The sequence below is a fragment of the Perognathus longimembris genome, chromosome 7, assembly GCF_023159225.1.
Source record: "Perognathus longimembris pacificus isolate PPM17 chromosome 7, ASM2315922v1, whole genome shotgun sequence".
NCBI lineage: Eukaryota > Metazoa > Chordata > Mammalia > Rodentia > Heteromyidae > Perognathus > Perognathus longimembris.
Genome location: NC_063167.1, coordinates 66,252,185 through 66,270,356, shown reverse-complemented (window position 1 = coordinate 66,270,356; position 18,172 = coordinate 66,252,185).

Below are 18,172 nucleotides of genomic sequence, written 5' to 3'. Positions count from 1 at the left end.
TGTTTTTATAAACTAAGCATTAAGCCGGATATCCCAGTGCTCTAAGTAAGTGCTGTGTAAGAAGAAACTGAAATTGAAAGTATATTTATTTCTTGCTGAATTAACCCTTTCAGTTTTTACATTGTTTTCTGTTAGTCCAAAAAAGGTAGTTTTTAGAATCTGGATGTTAGTTTGACAACCTAAGCAAAACAAAACAGATAACCCACAAAGAAATAAAAATCAGTTCTCATTTAGGAATAGCTGAGCATTGCAACAGGAATGCCTATGTCTCTATGGGCATGAAGACTTTAAATACATTTAGGCACTGGGAAAGTGTCATTTAAATTCAAAATTATTTACAAACATATATACAAACACAAATATTTCAATATTATTCAGGTAATATGATGTTTGCAGCTATGTAAACATTATATGTCATGTATTGTCATGTATACATCAGAATAAATGTACCTATCTTTTCAAATATTTGATATCATTTTAGGGCAAAAGCCATTTTTCTAGACTTTTTTTTTCAGTCCTGGGGCTTGAACTCAGGGTATGAGCACTATCCCTGGTTTCTTTTTGCCCAAGAGTAGCACTGTACCACTTGAGCCACACAGTGGCTTTTTCTGTTTATGTGGTACTGAGAAATCGAACCCAGGGCTTCCTGCATGCACTCCACCGCTAAACCACATTCCCAGCCCAATTCTTCCAGTTTTTGAAAGTGTACACTATATTGCTTATCATTAGTCACCTCCATTGACCAGTGATGTACCAGAACTTTGCTGATCTAACTGTAACCTGCTATTCATTCATTCATTAATATTTCTCACTCCCCTTTCACCCCAAGGGGATGATTTAAAAATAAAAATGAGAAAGATTGCATCAGATATTATGATGATGTAATTCTTCAGCAGTGATTGATATAACTAGATGGGCAAGTGTCCTTGATGTGTATTTTTTTCCTATGAAGTTGGCATTGCTGGGGTGGACCCATCTGAGGGATGCTGTGACTCGATACCATATTTATATTTTCCTATTAGAAAGGGACTACTCCTAATCACGTTCTGTGCCATTTAAAAGAGGAGTACATTACTTTGGGATAAAAATTCTTTTATTTTCTTTTCCATTCAACGATCTTACCACATCTCAGTTAACAGACTTCTATATCTGATTTCAACAGAGTTTATCTGTCACTACTGCAGCAGAGGAGAAAACGGGACCCAGGCAGCAAGCCTATAGTGTCTGTCTCTAGAGGCTACCATAGTGACAGAATTAGTAATTTCATTCAATATCCTTGGATCTTGCGCTTCCTCCACCAACCTTCAAAACCCTACAGGGTTCTGATGGAATATTCTGATGGGATAGTAGAGGGCAGCACTTCCAGATCTGCACCTCTTTTACCTTTAAGATATGTGTGATATAGACAAGGCTGTAGTCAGATTTCTCATTGAATGGGATCCCTGCGGAAGCATAACATTCAGTCATTCATTTTTAGCTTCATAAGCCTATTATTAAATATCCTTATTGTTGCTCAGATCCAATTCCACAAGAGGTATATCTGGCTATTCACAGTTTTCAACACTAAGATCATGATTTTCCTTGATCATAGAAGGGTTATTGTGAGATTGTCCATAGGACATATTTTCAAGTTAGGAGGAAGGAAATAATTGGAAATATAACTAAGAAATAAAACCAAACCTGGTATATGAATTAGTGATCAGGGCAACTATCCAGGGACAAATTTGGGGTAAAAGAGAAAGATTTATGGAGTCTTATCAAGTTCTTACCTTCACATATGCTTTTTCCTTTGCATTAATCACAAAGGAAAAAATATGGAATATACACTTGTACAAAAATCAATGACTAGACCATAACTTTTGTAGACAATATGAACAGGAAACAACATGAGCAGGAAAAATGTGTTAGCTCTTAAAACCATGCACATATTTGTGGTGTTATATATTATTATTTTATTGAAACTGTCTGGAAATATATTTCTCTTCCAAAGAATTGCAGTTTCCTCCATCAAGCTACTCTTGCTAGGTGATCATTCAGCTTGTCTTCCAATGAAGAGTGGTTGCTATGTATGAGATAATGCATTTCAATAATACCCTGACTTAATCACTTTAATTATGTACTTAATCAAATTATCACACGATGCTTCATAAATATGAAGAACTAAAATAATAACCATCTATAAGATTAAAATAACTTTGAGACTCTAAAAAATGCAATTCCAGTTGATCATTCTTTGAATCACCTTGGGATGTTGGAGTCACACAGTTGCTCCTGTCATTTTTCTTCCTTTGTTTCTTTCATTTTGTGGATACAGAGATGAATAAGTCATGGCATCTGTCATCTACATGTTTATTAACTATATCAAGCAGGCATTAAGTTCTGTTTTAAAAATATAAAAATTCCAGAAAATTGCTATAGTGAAGATGGTTGTTTATTTGTTTGCATCTTTGTGCCTTTTAAGCTTTACCTAAAGTTCTACGACAAGTGATCTCATGCTGATATAAAGACTCTGCTTGATGAGGACAGTCAAGGCATAAAGCCCTTCTGCAAATGCAACTGGTATTACAAATACCAGTACCAATCAATGAATTTGAGGAAGACTCTTAAAGCAAGGAAGAGCAAAGTTTACCTTACAACAAGTAGCTACAGCACATTTATGGAAGAAGCGAAAGGAAGGACATATTTTCTCAGTCCTCTAGCTGTAGCAATTCCCAACCCATAGATTCCCTAGCTACTCCGAACTCAAACCTAGAAAGCATTTCACAGGAATATTTTTTTAGGCTGCTTTTGCTATTAGTTAGTGGTTCTATGACACATGAGATACACAGAAACCTAACATTTCAACTGCTAATTTATCAGGGATCATTTCTTGGTGTCAGTTGTGAGTCATAAACTCAGGGCCTGAGCACTGTCCCTGAGCTCTTTTGCTCAAGGCTAACACTGTACCACTTTGAGCCACTGCTCTACTTCCAGTTTTTGAGTGGTTAATTAAAGATAAAAATCTTTATGGGAGACTGGGAATAAATTGTATTTTTCCTGACAGCTGTTCTTATTTTAGAATCTATTGTAAGACAGAAGATATTTAAAGTGCATACCAGAAAACTAGTTTTTCATTCTTTACTAAGTTGACTAAATCTATTCTTTGATGTGTCCACTTAATTATTAAGTATACACCGAACAGCAGGGTGATCATATGCACATACATATGGGTGCTGGTGGAATATACCTGTAATCCTAGCTACTCAGGAGGCTGAGACTTGAAGGATCACAGTTTGAAACCAAATGTGGCAGAAAATTCTATGAGATTCCATTTCTAATTAATCAGCAAAATGTCACACTGGAGGTATATCTCAAATGGTAGAGTATGAGTCTGTAGCAAGGAAGCTGAGTAAGATCATGAGGCCCTGATTTTAAGTCCTAGTACCAATAAACATATATACACACATACACACAAACTTACAGAGAATGATCAGAGAACAAATATTTATAAGAATACTTTTAAAATGAAAATATCCAAGTGCTCGTCCCCTGTTAGAAGATAAAATGTTTTTAAATGGAAAGCCTTTCAGTACAATACTAGCTATACCATATCATAATGTTGAGCAAAAAGCACTTAGCACTGTAGAATACATTCTGTGTAATTTCACTCATATAGTTTATAAACAGCAATCTAATTTCTGATATTAGAGCCCAAACTATTGTCTCTCATATTTCTCAATCACCTACTAGAATTTGGAGTTTTTTGTTGAATGCTTGGACTACTTAAAACCCAGTCTTACGATCAGATTCTTACACAGACTTGCACAGAAACTCAGACCTCTAAATTACTAGCCATTGTGTGAATAGAATTTGAGATATATTCAACTTTAACCTAAAAACAGGCATAGTATCATTAATTCTGCTGGTCTCTTCTTATCCTCTCTCAATTTTCTTAGCCTACTAGTACTATATTCTTGCAAAGGATGTATAATAGAGTCATCCCCAGATTTTGAATGAAAATAAATTCCCGTCCATTTCAAGACACAAATAGACACTTTTTTTCCCTTCTAAATGAAATTGAAAGTGAAAATTAAGCAAGCTTCTTGTAAATAGGAGAAATGCTCAGAAATCAGCTGCTTTCTACTGCCATTGTTTATATCAGGAACCAAAATATTAATCTTGGGGAAATAGAATTATTTTTCAGATTTAAATCAAAGAACAAAGTTTCCTTCCTACCTATGATTCTTTCCAAATAAAGTAAATTGAAGTGAGGCACTGGTGGCTCACAGCTCCAATCCTAGTATCAGGAACTTAGTACTTCGGATCTTGGCTTGAAGCCAGCCCAAGCAGACAAATTTAAGAGACTCTTATCTTGCATTAACCAACAAAAGTCAGAACTGGAGGTGTGGTTCAAACGATAGAGCACCAGCCTTAAAAAAAAAAAGCCTAGCAGGAGCACAAGGCACTGAGTTCAAGCTCCAGTACAAAATAAAGTAAAAAGTAAGTTGATTGTTGAAAATTAAATTTGGAGATACTGTTTGGCATTGTGATAATTTCAGGTGTATTTAGCATGACTTTTTTTTAATAAAAAATAGAAATTTTAAATCATACATACTCCAAAAATTATAGCACTGCTATCTTATTAAATGGATTAATGATTTGTTTTATTTTGGTAATTTTTGAATTACTATTTTTAATGAATATAAAGTACTTCTTTAGTCATATATATGCATACACACACACACACACACACATATATATATAAAACAATTAAATTTTTTCCATTTTAAAAGAAAATGACCTATTTCAAGAAATAATATTTAGGTAACCTCTTTTTAATGGGTATTATTTTCAACTGCTCATTTACTTCTTAGGCACGCAAAATTCTATTTTATAAGATATTTGGGATAGATGATGTATTTTTATAACCGTAGTTTCCATAGAAAAACTAGAATGAAAGCTTGTAGTGTATCCAGGAACTGAAAAGAAATATCTACTACTTAGGAATCCATGCTTCTTATATAGGAGGACTGGGGTTAAAAAAGGTGACCTATAAGGACCATTCCAAAAACAGAGAAAAAGAAAACAAAGGAAGTCAATACAGAGTACCCCCAGCTGATTTTGTAGATCCTGATTTTCGCCCTGAAATGAGACCTCCAACAAGACTGTCAAGACTGCAGTTCCTGCAGTGAGTCTGAGGAGAACTTCATCTTGTGAGCCATCTGCTTGCTGTAGTGATGAGCTGCCTTGTGCACAGCTGCTGAATTCTTAAGCTAGGCTCAGTTGTCACTGAGTTCTATGCTCCAGCATTAAGCACATCCCTGTAGATCTCTACAAGCCTTACCCCCAGCCTGAATGAGGCAAGTAAGTTAGGAATAAACATCAAATTGACTATATTTTACTTTTTTATGATTTGAAAGTTAGTATTTTGAAAAACATTAAACCTGATTTAGCATAAAGTTTTGTTTCCTTGTTTGTAAAACTCTACCTTCTTCTTTATGTACTTTTAAATGCTTTCCATTCATATGTTTCAATATACAACACTAATATCCACCAGTATAATTAGGGCAACCTGTAAATATTATCCCATGTAAAGCAAAAAGGAACATATTAGACAAGAAAGATGGTTATATTTATGAGACTGACTGCTTAACTTAAAATATACAAACTACATATAGAAATTTGTCATGAATCAGAACAATAAGAGAACATTAAGCCAGGGGATTATTTTCTTAGCACTGGGCCCTGTATGCCAGTACAGATCTATGTCCTGAAGCCACTTCTCTCTTAAGGTCATGGTGAATTTTGGTTACAAGTTCTCAGTTATTTTTTTGCCTTTTATTTTTGATCTTTTAATGTAATAACTACCAAAGTAACATAAACTAATGCAGAAGTGTAGATTCACAAATGTCTTTTCGACTCAAAGAAATACTTGCTTTAAAAATGTATTTAAAAGGGCTGGGGATATGGCCTAGTGACAAGAGTGCTTGCCTTATATACATGAGGCCCTGGGTTCGATTCCCCAGCACCACATATATAGAAAATGGCCAGAAGTGGCGCTGTGGCTCAAGAGGCAGAGTGCTAGCCTTGAGCGGGAAGAAGCCAGGGACAGTGCCCAGGCCCTGAGTTTAAGGCCCAGGACTGGCCAAAAAAAAAAAAAAAAGTATTTAAAATTATCTTTATGTATGTAGTTGTACAAAGGAGTTGCCATTTCACAGAGTTGTTTATGAATACATAAATCTGATCAATGTCACTTATCCCTTCCTTACCCACCCCTTTTCTCACTCTAATTTTGTAGGATATACATTGAATTCTCTCTTTCTTTCTTTTTTTCCATTTATTGTCAAAGTGAAGTACAGAGGGGTTACAGTTTCATATGTAAGGCAGTGAGTACATTTCTTGTTCAATGTGTTACCTCCTCCTTCATTTTACCCCCCTCCTCCCCTCTCCCTCTTTCCCTCTCTCTCCCATGAATTGTACAGTTGGTTTATACCAAATGATTTTTTAAGTATTACTTTTGGAATCATTTGTGTTTGTCTCTCGATTTTGATATTCCCTTTCCCTTCCCTAGTTCTAATACACATATACAATATGCAGGGCACTCAGTTGAGATACAGTGATAGTGGGGCTACAACCACAGGAAAAGAATAAGCCTGTGGTTGTACCCACACTACCACTGTATCTCATCTGAGTACACTGGATACTGTATATACTGATATTAGAACTAGGGAAGTCAAAGGGAATATCAAAATCGAGGGACAAAGGATAAAAAGACAAATGACTCCAAAAGTAATACTTGTAAAACCATTTGGTGTAAATCAACTGAACAACTCATGCGGGGAGAGGGAAAAGGGGAGGGGGGAAGGGGAAATGAGGGAGGAGGTAACAAACAGTACAAGAAATGTACCCAAGGCCTAACGTATGAAACTGTAACCCCTCTGTACATCACTTTGACAATAAATAATAAAAAAAGAAAAAAGAATAAAATAAAAATAAAAAAAGAGAGAGAAACAAACAAACAAAAAAGGTATGTTTCATGTGGCATGTTGAAAATAATTACAGCAATGATATAACACTTATTTCCATAGCATGGAGTTCATTCTAATACATTGAATTCTTTTTTTTTTTTTTTTGCCATTCCTGGGCCTTGGACTCAGGGCCTGAGCACTGTCCCTGGCTTCTTTTTGCTCAAGGCTAGCACTCTGCCCCTTGAGCCACAGCACCACTTCTGGCCATTTTCTATATATGTGGTGCTGAGGAATCATGGGATTCATGTTTAGGAGGCAAGCGCTCTTGCCACTAGGTCATATTCCCAGCCCAACATTGAATTCTTGATGGAATTTCCTCCCTCTTCTCATCTATCCTTTTCCCCTTTCAAGTACCCACTTTTTGGTGTTTATTGTGTTGAATTTTGACTTTGCCTTTCTAGGAAATTACACTATTTGTGTACTCCCTTGAATCTACCATATTTCAGTTAATACATTTGTACACACTTGCAAACCACCTAATGTATTTATTTATAAGTTTATAAGCTAAACCTAGCTTCCACATATAAGGGAAAACATGGGTCCTTTGTCTCTCTGGGTCTGACTTAACATAATTTTTCCAAGTCTTTCTATTTTTTTTTTTTTACAAATAGTACAATATCATTCTTTCTAATGGATAGTAAAATTCCAATGTGTGTGTGAATGAGCATGTGTGTGTGTGTGTGTGTGTATCTCACATTTTCTTGGTCCATTTGCCCATTGGGGGGGCATCTGGGCTTATTTCATATCTTGGCTATGGAGAATACTACTGCAATGATCAGTGTTGTAATGGTGGTTTTACTATATCCTTTTTTGTAATCTTTGTATAAATGCCCAGGAGTAGAATTACTGGGTTACAAGGTAGCTCTATGTTCTCCCTATAGTACTTTATTTCAATCACAAGTATCTGTTGTTTAATACTACTTTTCATTTTACAAACAATGGAGTAATCTCTTAAAGATCTATGAGAGCTCAACATTCTTCAATCTAGACGAGAACTTACTTTTGATTTTTTCCCCATTTTTGTGCTGATACTGGGGCTTGAACTCAGGGTGTGGACACTCCCTCTTAGATTTTTGCTCAAGGTTAGTGATCTACCACTTGAACCGCATCTCCACTTCTAGTTTTCTTTTGGGGGAGGGGGGCAATTGAAGAGTCCCAAAAGTATTCCTTCCTGGGCTGATTGAACAGTGATCCTCAGATCTCAGCCTTCTGAGTAGCTAGGGTGGCAGGCATGATTCACTGTTACCTAATGATACTTTATTTCTTTAAATCATCTGTAAGTTGTACAAAGGCATTTCAAGTCACCATGTCGGTTTATGTGTTTATGTGTGCAATGTATCTTGATCAATGAGACCCCTTTCACCAGTCTCCCCATCTGTCCCAATCCCGGTCATCACTTCAAGTTATTGGGTACCATTTTAACATATGTGCATTAAATATTATGACTATATTTGTCTCCCTTTCCCATCTCCATTCATCAAGCAGGCAAGAGATTTGATTAAGTAGATAGGCGTCAACAACATGAGTCCTCCCAGGATTCAATCTGAATGTGAAAGAAACTAGGACCAATATTAGCAAGGAAACCAGCATACTGTGAGGAGGAAGAGCAGGCAGGAGAGGAGCAGTGGAAAGATGTTGCAGGAAGGACCAATGAAGGATAATTAGGGAAAAAGAACCCAGAGTTTCTGAGGATTCACAACACAGCCTAAGAGACAACCTGCTATAGAATTCAATTTCAGGGCTCCCATCACTGCTTGCTGGACCTGGAAGGGGAACTTACCTATAACATTCTTGATTTTAAAAATCAAGATTATGGATAAAACCATTTCTGACTGATCCAACACTATACAACTTAATAACAAATAGAGTCTCAGTATTACTTTTAATTTTCCAGGATAATTATCTAAGTTTCTCTAATGATCATGTGAGACAATGAATTAACATGTGATATGTCCTATAATGTATAACTTGCTCCAAAACTGGACTAAATAATTCCCCCGCCCCGAAAAGGAACAGTAGTTTCCTAATAGATTTTGTATGTGTGAGTTCTAGTCTTCTACTGTGATGGTTTGAGGACAGAATTTAAGAATAAGATACTACACTTTAATCACTGGGACAGAGACAGGAGAAATTAAAGAGTTCTTTCCCTTAAATTTAATGCACAAGAAAGTGCTAAGAAAAAGTGGATTAACTCAATTTTATTTTTTTCTTTTGTCCACTCTATCTGCTTTATCTTTTTCCCTCATTTTTCTTATGTATTTATTTTCCAGGCTGCAATGAGCTATATAAACCAAGTACATTAAATACAATAATATAATTCTATTAAGCCACATTCACGAGCAAGTGTTTCCAAAAGTTGCTATCCATGTGCCATGTGGATGGACAATTAAAATGGCCCAACCCTGAACTCTCTCCAAGTATCAAGCTGTTTCTGGTGCCACTATTGGATGGTCCAAACACTTGACAATTGAATTTCAGGATTCATTGAGGCTGAGACCTTGCTGTTGTTTCAGCATTTGCTAAATAAACATCATGGACAATGACATCATCCACATAGTTTAGCTGCACTTTGTCCGTGGAATACTGCCAGGCACTTAGGATTCAAGTTCATTAAGGCAGGGCTATCTTTTCCCTCTGCTTTTCCAACAGTAGGAATTATCTGAGGTCTGATGGAGGAGGCAGGAAGATGAAACCTTCCAGCAATGTCTCTGTGAGGAGACAGGGGTTTGGTCCTTCAGTGACTTGAGGCAAAGAAGAGTGGGCTGCACTTTTCAGTGTTTCACACACATCTTTTTCCTGCAGTCAAAGATGGATGTACAGAGGGGTTACAGTTACAGAAGTCAGGTAATGAGTACATTTTTTTTTTGAATGGGGTCACTTCCTCCCTTACCCTAAACATGCCACATCTTGTCTGATCTTGGAAGCTAAGCAGAGTCTGGCCTGGTTAGAGCTTGGATATAAAACTTGAATATTTAAATCCTTTGGGGGAGAAGACTAATTGAAACCAGAGATTTACTACTATTGCTCCTGATTTTTGCTCAAGGTATGTAGAATCAAGAAAAATATTAAAATTTAGCTTATGCTTTAAAGACATATTTTTAAAATCAGTGATCTAATTTAGAATGTTATTTGATGGGTCAAATTCAAGCTTTTGTATAAGTCAGAAATGACATAATCGCCAAAATCTAGAGTGTGCATCAACATTCAGAAAGGTTCTTGCTAATGCTAATTCTTTCCTGAAGTTTATAGGCTTATTTAATTAGCCACATCTTACTGCTAATCCTATCATTCCTATACTCTGTCTCACCGCTTGTATTGACATCATATATTAAAGATTAGAAATTTTTTCTTCCAGAAAATTTTGCTGGTTCATTTAACTAAACTAGGTCTATTTCTATGTCTCCTGAACTAATCACACACACACACATATACACACACGCGTGCGCGTGCACACACACACATATAGTATCCCAAGTCAGATGCTAGGTCATTGCCTTGCTCATTGACACCTATAATACTTATCCCAGAGCTCTGAAATTCAACTATTCAGTAGACATTATTGTATATTTCATCTTGCTGATCAAATATTTTGTGTATCCGGATGTATCTAGTGTATCAAATTACTTTACTGTACCTAAGAAATAAATGCAAGGAAACAGACTAACTTCAGATTTGTAGATTCAGACCACAGAAGTTGATTTGTGCTTGATAATTAAACATATATAGATAACGAGGAGCAAAATTTCCACAACTGTACCTTTTCCACATAACCCATGCTCTGGGCCCAGAGAAATTGAGGTGGGGCTATTCTCAGGAGGATGGGGTGTGTATCACATCGAGATGCTCTTGGCTTCAGACATCACCATGGTGCACATACAACAGGTTGTGAGGGAAAAGGAGCATTCGACCAAGAGTGATAGAAGACAGCTTAGATTACACATGACCATCTTGTTTAAACTTGCAAGGATGCTAAAATATCTGTCATGGATAAGAATCCAATTCAATGAAAACAACTATTGCTATGTTCATGTATATGAAGGGAGTTCTTGAGAAACTCTTTGTGTAGAAACTTTTGTGAAACTCTATTATCTGCTATTCAGTAAAGAGCAGAGCCCATGGACAAATGAGCCTGGGGTTATAAATGTGGTGAAATTTTTAAAAAATCATCTGATGAGTTGAGAACTATTTTTGGTATTCAGTATCCAGCACTGAAGAAAATGGTTATATATTCCATTCTCCTGAAGCTCAAATATAACAGGGGATAGATAATAAACCAGGAAATGTATACACTAGACAGTAAACAAAATGCTTTGAAGAAAAGACACATGCATGACATTAAGAGCAAAGAGCAAGGTGGCCAGCAGCCCTGACAGACTTGGTGAATCCATGGGAGTTACAGACAGATGGGGGTAGAAGAGTGGTTGTGAGAGAAGGAAGAAAGATATAGGGTGTAGCTGTCTATTACAAGGGAAAAATATATCTGCTGAGGAAGGAGAACATGTAGAAAATGAGCACTGGAAAGATGCTAATAGAGAGATATAGATGGAGAATGAATCAGGTGAGAGGAGACCTGAGCTATCCTGTATGCTGCAGGATGTGCTATGAAGACAGATTATCAAGGGTGGAATCCTATCACCTAGGAGATGGCTATACCTCAGTTTTCTTATCAGTAGTGTGTGGATGCTGGGTGTCTTTGGATTCTGAGCCAGAGTATAAGGACCTGAATTCAGTAACTGCAAAACAAAAAAATTAGTATGGGAAAAACATTATTCCTTCTGTTTTTTTCCAATCAGGATTACAACCAAAGCTTATTAATAATTTCCCACTGTGAATATCCTATTTCTCCAATGAACAAGGAAGATATTAAGGCAATGCATTTGCCTGTTCTAGAAACTACAAATTATCAAGGAAATTCAGGTAACTGAACATCCGTAGGTTTTTCGTTTGTTTGTTTGTTTGTTGTTGTTCTTGAGAGAAGGTCTTGCAATACAGCTCAAGCTGTTCTCCAACCTTCCATGTAGGCCAGGCTAACTGAAACTCATGATCCTCCTGCTTCAAATTCTTGAGCACTGGGATTTATAGGTATAGATCATTAGGCCTGGCTTGAAAGTACGTTTTATTAGAAAAAAAAATCAAATTCATTTTTTTCTCCTTAAACAAGCTTCCTGTTAACATTTCTGCTTTTCTGCACTTATAGGGGGAAATTTTAAGTTGTTAGAAGGAAAACCATAAGTTGCCATTTATGGTATAAGAAGGCAGCGCTGGGCCCATTTAACAGTAAAACATGAATCATTTCCTGCTGGGTTATAGAAAAGAGAAACATTTGAGTTCTAGATTTAATATTTGACAACTGTTGGGGAGGAGTATGTGAATTTACTGAGTTATGGTGTTTGAACTATTTTTTCAATTGTATTTTTGTTATCTTTAAGTCATTATACAAAAGGGTTACCTTTCAATAAATCAACAAATCTATTTAAATTATGTACATTTTGTTTTTATTGACATAGCAGAGGTTTTTTTTTTTTTTACATTTTGTGCTTGTTAATTGTTTTTTTTTTTCTTTTAAATTCCCTTACGGTTATTGTAAAGGTGTTTTATAGAGGGGTTGCAGTTAGCTAAGTCAGATGAAATGTACATTTCTTTTGAACAATGTCACCCCTTCCCTCACTCTCTCCCAGTTTTTCTTGACCTTCCTACCCACAAGTTGTATAGCTCATTTTCAACAGTCTAGTGAGTACCAGTGCTGAATTTGTTTACCATTTGTCCCTCCATTTCTGTGCTCCTTACCCTCCTGAAGACATATAAATGAACACACGAGACAAAAGGAAAAAACAAATAACAGCAACAAAGAGAAAAAAAAATTATTTTATCCATTTCTTGGAGTTCATTTCTATAAATAGTATTTTATATGGCTTGATGAACACAGTTATTGGGCTTATGTGATCCTTTACTAAGAATATCCTCCTTTTGTCTAACTGTGTGAATCCCTAGGGACCTACATAATTTATCATGTCCCAATGTCTATTTTTTTTCAATTACCACCCAGTGTGTTTACTTGTAGATTGATAGGCATGTTCTAGCTACCACAAATGAGGGAAACCATAAAACCTACAGGTCTTTGGGCCTGGCTTACTTGCTTAATACAATTTTTTCCAAGTCTTTCAATTTCCAAACCAATGGTACATTATCATTCTTTCTGATGGATGAGTAGAATTCCATTCTGTATATGTACCACATTTTCTTGACCCATTCATCAGTTGAGGAGAATCTGGGCTGATTCCATATCTTGCTATGGTAAACAATGCTGCAATAAACATGGCTGTGCCAGTAGCTTTATATGGCCTTGTTTATGTTCTCTTTAACACATGGTACTGGCAATGGCTCTCCACATGCAGAAAACCAAAGCTAGGTCCTTATATATCACCTTGCACCAGAGTCAATTGCAAATAGATCAAAGTCCTCAATGTAAGGCTAGAAGCCATGAAAATATTACACAAAAGGGTAGGGAAAACACTAGGGCATCTTGGCAGGGATGGGGTGGGGGGGGGTTGGGGGGTTGGCTGGGAGAGAAAGTGGGAGAAAAACAAGGGAGGGGTAACAATGTTCCACAAGAAATGTACTCACTACCTTATGTATGTAACTGTAACTCTTCTGTACATCACTTTGACAATAAAATTAAAGAAAAACTTTCTAAGTAAAGATCCAGAATCACAACAGTCAAAGAAAGACTGGATAGATGGGATTGCATCACACTTAAAACTTTCTGCATGCAAAGGACATGGCCAATAAGCTAAATAGAAAGCCCACAGAATGAGAGATAGTTTTTATCACCAGCTATACATCAGAAAAGGACTTGATATCTAAAGTATAGTTGAAGCTCAAAAAATTAACCTGCCCCAAATAAATCCTCAAATAACAACCCAAATTAATAAATGGGTTAATGACTTAAGAGAGACTTCTCAACAGGAAGAATAGCCCATAGACACATGAAGAAATGTTCCACATCTCTGGTCATAAAGGAAATGCAAATAAAAACAACCTTGAGATCTACCTCACCTCAGTTAGAATGGCCATTATCAAGAAAACTATTAATTGCTAATTCTGGTGTGGATGTGGCCAAAAGGGAATTCTATTACATTGTTGGTGGGAATGTAAACTTGTTCAACTGTTCTGGAAAACAGTATGGAAGTCTCTCAAAAGACTAAACATAGAACTTCCTTGTGATCCAGCAATTCTACTCCTGGGCCGTTATCTAATATAATGAGTACATCGTGATTGATATCACCCCTTTACTGTTTGTGGTGTTTATTTGGTTTTTGTTCTTACTACAAAGGAAGACTGAGGTCTCCACAATGGCGATTTAAAGTTCAAATCTGCAAGTAGAACGATAATATTTCAGCTTGTTTCTAGATGTATGCACAGAATAAGCATTAAAAAGTGCAAAATAAGAGGAACCCAAGTGGTTATTATTTCCTGTGGTTTTGCTTTATCTAACAGGTGATAAACAGGAGAAAATGACTCCACAGCTGCTCCTCTGCAAAGGGGTTGGCTGGGGTTTGGTCATTGTCAGAGAAAATATCAACTCATTTTTTTTTTTCTAGAATGGATAGACACCTTGTTTCCCACTTAGAGCTCTTTGCAACAAAGAACAACAGAATGAAAGCAGCCCTGGGTGTATACAGGATGCTCAGAAGAAGCAGAGAGCACTACCAGCATCTTAGGTTCACAGGGCACTTATTTTCTCCTAGCAAAGCCTCTGAGCAAAACCATGGCATGGGACCATGCATAGAGACCACTCAACTTCTGGCTACAGCCTTCACCCTGCTATTTTTATTACCCATTGCTGTACTATTTGTTGTTTTGATTCATTTCTTATGAGGGCTTTTCATATTGAACTTTAAAAATTCATTTTCCGGGAATTAGCGCTGTGGCTCAAGTGGTAAAGCACTAGCCTTGAACACAAAGAGGCTCAGGGACAGTGCCCAGGTACTGAGTTCAAGCCCAACAACCAACCAAAACAATTATGATTTAGGGGTCTGGGAATGTGGCTTAGTGGTAGTATGCTTGCCTAGCATGCATGAAGCTCTCTCTGAGTTAGGTTCTTCAGTACCACATAAACAGAAAAGCCAGAAGTGGCGCTGTGGCTTAAGTGATAGAGTGTTAGCTTTGAACAAAAGAAGCTCAGGGACAGTGCCCAGGCTCTGAGTTCAAGCTCCAGGACTGGCAAAAAATAAAAAAGTAAAATAAAAATAGGTTTTTCTCTTTGGTATGTGAGGTAATACTACCTCACATTTTTATTGGAAATTTATGGGTTTATTTATTTTCTTTCCTAACATCAAATCTACACACATACTTTTCTTATAATATTGTGCAGAAATCTGCACACTGACTCTTCCTAAAATATCCTATGCTATTTCAATGAATTTTATTTTTCTAGTATTAAAATACACATATGTCCACATATGCATGTAAGATCTCCAATATTGTTTAGAAATAACCACTATTATTTTGTAAAATATTCTTCCACACTATTTTCTGAGATTATTCTGAGTCATCTATATTTCACTGTCATGAAATATGAAATTTGAGTTTCTGCTTTAAATTAATAAAAGTACAAACTAAAAAGTAAATATTTAAAGTTACCAAATAATTATGACTGATATGTATTTGTGTGTGTGTGTGTGTGTGTGTGTGTGTGTGTGTGTGTGTGAGTATGCCAGTACTGTAGCATGCATTTAGGGCCCTGCCACTCTCTGTTAACTTTTTCACTCAAAGCTAACGTCTCTACCACTCTACTTTCAGCATTTTCCCAGTTAATTGGAGAAGAGTCTTTTGAACTTTTCTGCTGAGGCTGACTTCAAACTGCAATCCTCATGTCTCAGCCTCCTACAGGTATGAATCATCAGTACCCAGACACCAATGTATTTTTTTTAAGTTGGTAAGGGCTGATTTCATCTCTGTTTCATATCTTCTGTTAGAATACTCTGTTCTATAAGGTGTGCATTTCAGTAAAAGCATTTGGGTGTGTGAAGTTGAGGTACATGAATAAAAAACACCCACTAGAATGCATTCCTATCTGTCATTCCATTCTGGTGAGCAACATGGTGAAAATTACATAATCAAAATATTTGTTTTTAGTACATTGTCTTCTTGATGGATATCAGTAGAGTCTGCTTTCCAAGAACATAGTGTGGTCTTGAGCTTATAAGTTTCTTTCTCTACCCAGAATGTTCTGTATGTCTTCCTAAACTTTACTAGTCTGTTTCTGTGAACTTGGTTCTTTGGTTATAACAGGTAAAAACTACGTGCTGACATTTAGATGCTGATGTTCATTTCTCACATAAATTTTTTAGTTTCCTAGTATGAAAATTTTGAATCAGAAAAAATAATGGTGATAAAACATTATGGATGAATGCCTAAGCCAATATGAGGGATATTGAACTTGGTCAAAATACATTGTTTGCATCTATGGAATTATTAAAAATAAAATCAATCTATTCTAGGTAAAATAGTAAAGGAAGATAAAAAATTAAGATTCAACTAAGTACTAATATACCCTATTTGTTAAAAACTTCCATATTCAAATGTATGTAATCTCTTGCTGGGTTGCCATGAGCTCTTTCATAAAATACATTGTTTAGAGGTCAAAATTAGTTTATAACTCTAAAAGTAAATGCAATAGTATCAGATAGAGATTTACAAAATAATTTTGAAAGTAAACTTGAAGTTTTCTGGAGTTGAACTCATACCTGCGTGTATACAGTGGTGATGTACTTACTGACAATGAGCAGGTAAATGGGCAGACAACCAGCCCAAACACCAATAATCCAATCTCTCTGAACAAAATCCAAGGAATGAGTCTTTTTTTCTCTCTCTCTCCTCCACTGGGTTTTGTTTTTATTTTTCATTTTAATCTTGACCATGCAGGTATGAAGATACAAATCAAAAGAAGAAGAATTTTGGACTAGTTTGTTTACTGTAAACAGGATTGGTTAGCTTATTTGGTAATGGAATAAAAGGCAAATTTGGACTCTTCCATGGAGCTGGAAGAAAGAGTTCTATTAGTTGAACTCTCGAAATATCTAGCATCTTGTTTTAGAAATTGTGGATATTTGTTTTTGCTTGATTTATATTTATTTTATTTTGGCATACTGAAGGCAGCTACAGAATAAAATTAATCAAAACAACAATAAAGCAGTGGTCAATACAAATATTTTAATTTAAATAAGCTGTACATATTTTCAAACAGAAATATTCTTATTAACCTCAACTGGTACTTTGGCAATGCCCAACATTCAATTAAACAAATTATGAGACATAAAGAAATCAAATAGAAATGATTTTATTTTTTAAAAATAAAGAAATCTATTTTGAGAGATAAAATTCAATATAATAAGAGGGGGGTGGAGTCCAGATTCAAAAATTACTATGTAATGTTGTCTTTAGATAACTTATTAAATGTAGGTGGCTTAACAATCATTTTAGAAAATACATTACTTGCCAGATGCTGTTGGCTCATGCCCGTAAACCTGAATATGTAGGAGGCTGAGATCTGAAGATTGCCATTCAAAGCCAGCTTGGGCAGGAAAGTCCACAAGACCCTTGCTACAGTAATCAATAAAAAGCTTGGACTCTAATGGTAAAGCACCAGCTTTGGGCAAAAAACCCAAACGAAAGTGTAAGGGCGAGTTCAAGCCCAAGTACTAGCACTAAATAAGTAAATAAACAAATATGATAATACAACAAAGCTAAATGTTCATAAAATCTTTGTGAGCAACAGCTGAGTTGTAGTCACACCACTGCCACAAAATAAATCAGGAAAATATTAGCTGGTATTAATAACTATTTAAAACAGTACATACTAAATCATATTTGTTCCCATTTAGTAGTGAATATCCACCTACTTATTGGCTCAAAAAATTACATTACTTTACTATTTGTGAATCAGAAATCTCTGAGGTAAAAATTCAAGGTGTTCAGAGGGCTGTGTTCCATGTGTTGGCATCAGTTTTCTTGCTTTTTATTATGTGTATAAGTTAACTAATTAATTTCACAGACTTCAGACCAGAAAACATAGTATAATCAATATGGCTTAATAAAATTCTCCACCATCACCTTCCTGTTCAGTGTGCCATATCTCTGCCTTATGACAGAGTATTAGCAGA